The sequence below is a fragment of the Trachurus trachurus genome (assembly GCF_905171665.1).
Source record: "Trachurus trachurus genome assembly, chromosome: 4".
Lineage (NCBI taxonomy): Eukaryota > Metazoa > Chordata > Actinopteri > Carangiformes > Carangidae > Trachurus > Trachurus trachurus.
In genome coordinates this window covers 1,205,973-1,212,575 of record NC_139898.1, presented here as the reverse complement: position 1 = coordinate 1,212,575, position 6,603 = coordinate 1,205,973, and the positions used below count along the sequence as shown (strand labels likewise).

Here is a 6,603-nt window from a genome sequence, read left to right as displayed (position 1 = left end):
ACTGGAAGCCAGTGCAGGGAAGCTAAAACAGGCGTAATATGCTCACGTTTCTTAGTTCTGGTTAAAAGCCTGGCAGCAGAATTCTGCAGCGACTGGAGTCTCTCCAGGGATTTTTGATTAAGACAGGTAAAAAGACTGTTACAATAATCCTGTCGTGATGAAATAAAAGCATGTAAAATCGTTTCAGTGTCTTAGAAATATTTCAAAGATTCGATCCTTTTTTTTTAAGATGATACAAGCAAGACTGAACAAGTTTGGTCGTGTGCTGTTCAAAGCTTAACTTGCTATCAAACCAGACTCCAAGGTTTTTCGCGGAGAGTTTGAAGCCATCTACTAATGGCCCAGCAGCTGACAGGATTTGGTTAGTCATCTGCTGGGACCCAAAGACCAGAACCTCTGTTTTGTTGTCATTGAGTTGAAGAAAATTTTGAGACATCCAGTTTTTAACAGCAGTAATACTACAGTCTAAAAAAGCACTCAACTTCCCAGGGTCAGTGGCGTTTACGGGCAGGTACAGCTGAGTGTCGTCTGCATAAAAGTGAAAAGACACATCATAATTTTGTACATAATGCAATAAGAACAGATGCCTTTTCTAGCACTGACTGTGCAGACCTGTTGTAAGGTAAAGGTGAGATTAGCAGCTGTCTAGAGCACCACTAGCTAGAGGGACACCAAAGAGAAGAAATCTGTAATACGTATGTCAGATTGTTGCTTCCTATGAAACACCTGATGGTGAGACGCCCTTCTGTACTCAGACTCCCAGTGGATAATTACTGCATGGATGATGTTTCAGCTCTGTTTCAATGTATCTATAACCCTCACTGATGCATCTCATTTCTTAAACAACCATGTTAGAAGACACATGTGGCCGTGGAGAAGATGTTAATCTGTTTCAGAAGGGTCAAATTATTGGCATCAAGCAAATAAAACATCTAAGGAGATTGTTGAGACTTCTAAAATTAAGAACAAAACATTATTAAAACCTGGAAGGAGAGTGGAGAACCATCATCTTCACGAAGGAATTGTGGTTCAATGTGACCACAGAGTCCAGACCTGAACCCCACTGAGAATCTTTGAAAACTTAATGCAGCTCTGGATGGAAATAAATATTGTGACATTGCAGAAGCTTATCGAAACGATGCCTCAGCAAATGTGTTCCGTAATCAAAGCTAAAGGCGGTCCAACGAAATGTTAGAGTGTGTGACAGGCAGTACACTCTGGTGAGCTAATGAATTGTTACCTACACTTTAAGATTAAATGGAATAATCACAAGACCAACTCAGTGGCATTTTAAGTTCAACTCTATGTTTAATGACCAACCCTCACGGACCATACTGCCACAGATGTACAGTAGACTACGACTCACTTGCATCATGATGCAGAGATGGTCAGTTAGGACCAGGGCTGTCAGTTTAACACGTTAATTAGATTAATTAATTACAAATTCTATAATTAATTAGATTAATTTTTTTAATCGCCTGACAGCCCTAGTTAGGACACTTGTTTGATCTGTTCAGTTTAGGCCTAAAATGTACACTGTAAGTGGTTTAATAAAGGACCAACTAAACATGGAGAACTGGTTCTAAAATCAAAGTTAGTCACCTGTTTTGCATGTGCAAGCGAATGTTACTTTGTGGACTGTAAACTGGAGTGGTGTCATGGAAAAGAACCTGTATTCTAAGTATTGGGTCCAACTTCCATTCCTAGGACTACAGAGCCAGACTGGATATGTGTTGCAGATATCTGTAATTCAGTTTTGCCTAGTCAAAAAGAATATTTCCGATATCCACAACTACATTCTTCCTATCTAAAATTGTGATTTCAGATATCCACAACTACGTTCTTCCTAGGACAAATGACGTCACTTTTGCCGTTCATGTGTATGGGGTTTGTCATTACAGGTATCTACAATTCAGTTGCAGATATCCGCTATGTGGATTACAGATATCTGTAACTGAATTACGACTAGTACTAATTCCAGTTTGAGATATCTACAATTTGATTCTGACTAGTCATAATTCCAGTTCTAGATATCTTTAATTCACCTAAATTAAAGATATCTATATGTCCCTTTTCGGATATCTTAAATTAAGTTTTGACTAGACAAAATGACGTTGTAGATATCTGTAAATGGAATTATGACTAGTCAAAATGACGTTGAAGATATCTCAAACTGCAATTAGTACTAGTCGTAATTCAGTTACAGATATCTGTAATTCACATAGCGGATATTTCAACTAAATTATAGATATCTGTAATGACAAACCCCATACACATGAACGGCAAAAGTGACGTCATTTGTCCTAGGAAGAACGTAGTTGTGGATATCTGAAATGACTATTGTGGATAGGAAGAATGTAGTTGTGGATATCGGAAATGTTCTTTTTGACTAGGCAAAACTGAATTACAGATATCTTGAATAAAAAATCCAACTATTCAAAATGTAATTACGACAAGTCAGAAAGACGTTGTTGATATCCACAATGTTAATTCCAGATAGTCAAACTTAGCTTTTAAATGTTAAATCTGCTTGCCATATGAAGGTGGTTATCAGGAACAAGCTGCTTCATTTCATTGCTGTTCATCAATGTTATGTCATCAATGTGAAACACAGTGGCAGAGAGATGAATGAGCGCAGCTGAGACTCAGGTCTCCAGAATATTTTGCTCTCTACTCTTTACATCTCTAAGTGGACCAGTGAGAGGGTCACAACCAGATCTGGGGCCTCATTTATCAAAGAGGGTGTAAAACTGCTACTAAATATTTGCGTACGGCGAAAAGACGAAAATGGCGTACACCCTAAATATTTACACCTTTTTCAGATCAATCAAACTGCGCGTACGCACAACTCTCCGCAATAAATCACACAGGACTCAAGAATGGTGCACACGTGAACACACCTCTTACTCCGCCCCCGGAACGCCTATATACAACTATATATGGTCAGCACGTGCATATTTAATTAGCCATGTGCTCTCTGTGGCGCAGCAACTTTTGTGACAACAAAGTGACAACGGAGACAACGGGCGAAGAACGGGGGAAAGAAGCGGAACTTCTCCGCTTCTCCGAAAGCAGATACACGGACAATAAATCAGTCAGAAAAATGATCTTGCATTTTAATAAGCTACAATAAAAACAAAAACCTCCCAAATCTCAACAAAAGGGAGCAGAAAGAAGAAGAATCTTATGTAATCTGCCCCTTTATCCCAGAAAATCTTTTTTTTTTTTTTTTTTTTACCTAGATGTTAAAACAATGTAGGAAGCAGGACGATAGTTACCATTACTTTGCAGGCCTTTCCACTACACAGTTACAGCTCTACTGGACTCGGTTTAGGTCATTTTCCATTAGGCTACAGCTGAGTCCTTCACAGTTCCTCCTCAGGGCCGCGTTGTCTCGCTCTTTATCCTCTCCTCTCAGCTCCAAACACACGTGCACCTCGTTAACTCAGGTGACAGAATAATAACAGTCTCAGTAGCTGCAGATCAGTGTGCGCTGCTGCCGGTGTGTTTTTAAACTTGGATGGTTTGATCCTTGTCGGACGTCACACAGCCTAATCAAAAAAGCAAAATCCACAATGCGCTCTGTTTATCAATTAACATAAAGCCTAGTGTTATTATAGAGCGGGTTGGATTGCCAGCACCGGTCCACCACTACCACAATTACTTTAAAAAATCCTCTGTGCTCTTCTAAATGTACTCCGCTCCTCTCTCCCTCTCACACTGCAGTTCTCTGACTCAGCAACGGTGTCGCCAATTCCTCCTGTTCCTCAAAAAAGGCGTACGCCAGGGTCAAAATGGGTGTAAATGTCCGCACTTTTCCCCGTCAGGTTTTGGCTTGATAGATCCCAAATTTGGCGGAGAAAAGTGCGTACGCACAAAACGAGGGGAAAATGGCGTGAAAAAAGGTGTATCCACGATGATAAATGAGGCCCCTGGTTATGTGTATAATGATTATGGTGAGGCTGAAAAGAAGAAACATGATAGATGCTTTTTTGAAAAAATATGTCCTATTTTATTGTGTGTGTGTTTTATTTATCTAGCTACCTCTGCATTTGGCAACAAGTTCTCATCATCCATACGACATATTATTTCTTCTCCTGTAATCCACTTTGGAAATGATCCTTATACGTACATGTCTGACTCGCAACGGTTCTAAAGTTTCTGCCTGCATGAGGAAGAGAATTCATAGGAAGGAGAAGTGAAACCACTCTGACTGATGGAGGATGGTGCAAGATCAGTCTATGCAGTTACAGGGCATTCACAATCACAATTGTGTTTATGTTTATACATAAATAGAATTCATTTTGGTGTCTAGGTGGTTCAGGTTTCAGGTTCAGTTTATTTCATGGCCCAAGGGGCAATTTGGGTTGCAGCTCATAGGATCACATAAATTTAAGACAAAATAAATATAAGAATAAGTCATATATATCTATTAAAATGATTTTTTTTTCTTTAGTCCACTTCCCTTTTCTCCCCTCCCTCTCTTTACTTCACAAGTCTTTCATAAAAATCATGATTGTTTTGTTGGAAAACACCAGAAATACAGTAAATGATTTTTGTACAGATCCCAGACCTGTTTATTTCAAATTGCTCTCACATTTTCTATCATGTTCTTGTACCTGTGAACCAGCTGTCCCTCACAAAACTCTTGCTCCAGAATCTGAGCTGCTCCCTGCAGCACTGGGAAGAGTTGATCTTCAGACAGAAGCGCAGCCATGATCACAGTGGCGCGTGACGTGCAGCGAGCGGGGCAAAAAGCCTAGCAACTATGGTCAGTTAGCCAGCGGACTTTTGACTCCAGTCGACGGCTAGGAAAATGATGAAACAAAGTACTTTAATGTCATATTTTAAAAGACCCAGACTCGAAGAAGATGACACACCACTGCCTCCAACATCCGAGCCCAGAGTTTTACAGACTCTGCCTGCAATACGGTTAGCGATTGACGCGATTTCCTGTAAAATGTGCAGACATTTTGCCGGCGGAGCTGACGGCCCATTTGTCAGAGAAGGGTTTGTAGACTGGAAACATCTGCGTCGGGCATGCGAGAAGCACCAGAGGAGCAAGCCTCACTCCCTTTCACTTGAGAAATTTCAAAGCTACTGGACTAATCAAAGTTCAGGCCGGGGAAATGTGCTAAATCAAATGAACCGTGATGCCATGGACTATTTGAAGAGTTCATTTGCAAAAGCAGATAAGTGCCATTTTGAAAAAAAAAAGAGCTGAGGCTTTGTAATTATTCTTTGCATAGTGTTATGTATTATGTATGTATTATATGTCTTGTTTTGTTACATCTCAAAGTCACTCAACTTTGGTTTGACTGATATCACCTTACGTAAATAAAAAATAAAAAATGAAGATTCTAGAATTTTTTTAAAACGGAGTTATCTGCTTTTGCAAATGAACTCTTCATTTGTTCATTGAGAGGAATCGAGACCATCTAAAAGTCGTTTTGGATATTGTACTGCTTTGTACTGACCCCCTAAGAGGTCACAGGGAGGATGCGGATGCGCTTAATAGAGGAACTTCCTTGAGCTGCCCAGAAACGGAACTTTGATGAGCCCCGATGTTCAAAATCAGCTGCTCGAGTCAGCTGCTTCTTTGTTGTTGCGCAAGATCAAAGCAGAAATACATGAACCGGGCACCTGTTACGCCCTCATGGCAGACGAATACAAGGATGAGTCAAAACGTGAACTTGTAGATGTTTGTGTGAGATACATTAACGGAGGAAAAATAAAAGAACAGGCAATTGGATTTGTGGACACAAATGACATGAGCGCAGTTGCTATTGCAGAGAAACAACTTGACCCATCTCTGTGTGTTGGCTTCAGTTTCGACGGGGCCTCCGTTATGTCAGGAAACAAGGGAGGTGTGCATGTTATTTTAAAACAAACGTTTCCTCAGGCTGTGTATGTCCACTGTAAATCTCACAGACTGAATTTGGTGCTATGTGCAGCATCAAAGGTGTCCGGACATGTCAGCACATTTTTTGATACAGTGAACAATATACATAGTTTCATGACAGGCAGCAGCAGACACGCTCGGTTCGTTGAGGTGCAGAAGGAGCTCCATCCTGACCGCCCGTGCCTGGAACTTCAGCGGTCCGTGGACATGCGCTGGAGTTCCAGATCTGGAGCAGTGAGCAAAATTCTAAGTCTGCTGGACGTCATATTGGAAGTACTAGCAGAATACAGTGAAAGCAGCGTAATTGGAAATTCAACATGATTGTGTCTTTTGCACATAAATATGGTAGCACAGTGTTATTCAAAGCTGAAGTGAACTGACCTGCTTGACCATGAAATCTAGGTATGGGATGTAATCTACCTGAAGAGCAGCCTGTGTTGGACTGGGATAGCTGAGGAGATGAAGAGAAGGTTTCGCTCATTGTTGTCAACGAAACACGTTTTGAGTTTTGAGAGCATCAGCTTTCCACAGGAGAGACGTTAATGATGTGTCTGGGTCTGCAGTGTAGGAGGATGATTTGATTTCTACCTTTTCATGTTTTTCCTTCTCTCAGACTCCGTGATTTCCAGCATGTTCCTTCCTAGATGGAACCTTGAAGATAAACAGCACAGAATGACACGTCTCCCCTGGTGAAAAAAAAG

At 40.8% G+C, this 6,603-nt stretch overlaps 1 long non-coding RNA gene across 1 annotated transcript in view; it reads right to left on the bottom strand.

The window, feature by feature from the left end:
* Positions 1 to 6,283: 6,283 nt before the first annotated feature.
* LOC310985169 overlaps positions 6,284 to 6,603 on the bottom strand; it is a 349,718-nt gene continuing 349,398 nt past the window's right edge. Inside the window, exons 2-3 of the long non-coding RNA XR_014595350.1 lie at positions 6,491 to 6,542; positions 6,284 to 6,353 (exon numbers count right to left, since the gene is read on the bottom strand). This is a non-coding gene — a long non-coding RNA (uncharacterized lncRNA). The remainder of the gene's footprint in view (positions 6,354 to 6,490; positions 6,543 to 6,603) is intronic.